An 836-nucleotide genomic window follows, 5' to 3' on the forward strand; every position below is an offset into this window, starting at 1 on the left:
GTGGGACACTGTCTCAAAATAAAAACTAAAAGGGCTGGGGTGGAGCTCAGTGGTGGAGGCCCTGGGCTCAATCCCCAGTGCCATGAATAAATAGATAAAGTTGCAGAGCCCTGCAGCACGGTGGGCAAGGCAGACCTGGCCAAGGCCTCCGGGGAACATGGACTGGAGCTTAGCAGGCTCGGGTCAAAGGACCGCAGCCTGGGGAGCGTCTGCTGGGGCCAGCCTGGGGCAGAGGACCTGGGAGGGCTTCTAGGAGGGGACCCTGCACAGCTGAGACCCAAAGGGTGAGGGTGGGGACTAGGAGGGACGCTGCTGGTGGTAACTACTGTATATGCAGAAGCCCTGAGGGGGACAGAGCCAGGTGCCTTGGAGGAGTTGAGTGGAATCAGTAAGAGGGAGACAGAGGGGTGCCCTGGGCCCCAAATTGGAAGAGAACATATGATTTTTAAAATTTATTTGTAGTTATTTATTTAGGTACCAGAGATGGAATCCAGGGGTGTTTAACCACTGAGCCACATCCCCAGGCCTATTCTGTATTTCATTTAGAGACAGGGTCTCGTGGAGTTGCTCAGCACCTCCCTGAATTGCTGAGGCTGTCTTTGAACTCGAGATCCTCCTGCCTCAGCCTCCTGAGCCACTGCACCGGCTTCAATTTGTTTATTTATTTATTTATTTTTTTTTGCGTTATTGGAGATGGAACTCAGGGCCTGGAGCACCCCAGGCAAGTGCTCTGCCCCCGAGCCCCACCCCCAGCCCCATGTGAGCGTTGTCATAAGCAGGTGGAGAAAAGACCAGAGGGAAACAAGTAGAAACACTAAAGGAAGACAATTGACAGC

Source organism: Ictidomys tridecemlineatus, chromosome 2, assembly GCF_052094955.1.
Source record: "Ictidomys tridecemlineatus isolate mIctTri1 chromosome 2, mIctTri1.hap1, whole genome shotgun sequence".
Taxonomy (NCBI): domain Eukaryota; kingdom Metazoa; phylum Chordata; class Mammalia; order Rodentia; family Sciuridae; genus Ictidomys; species Ictidomys tridecemlineatus.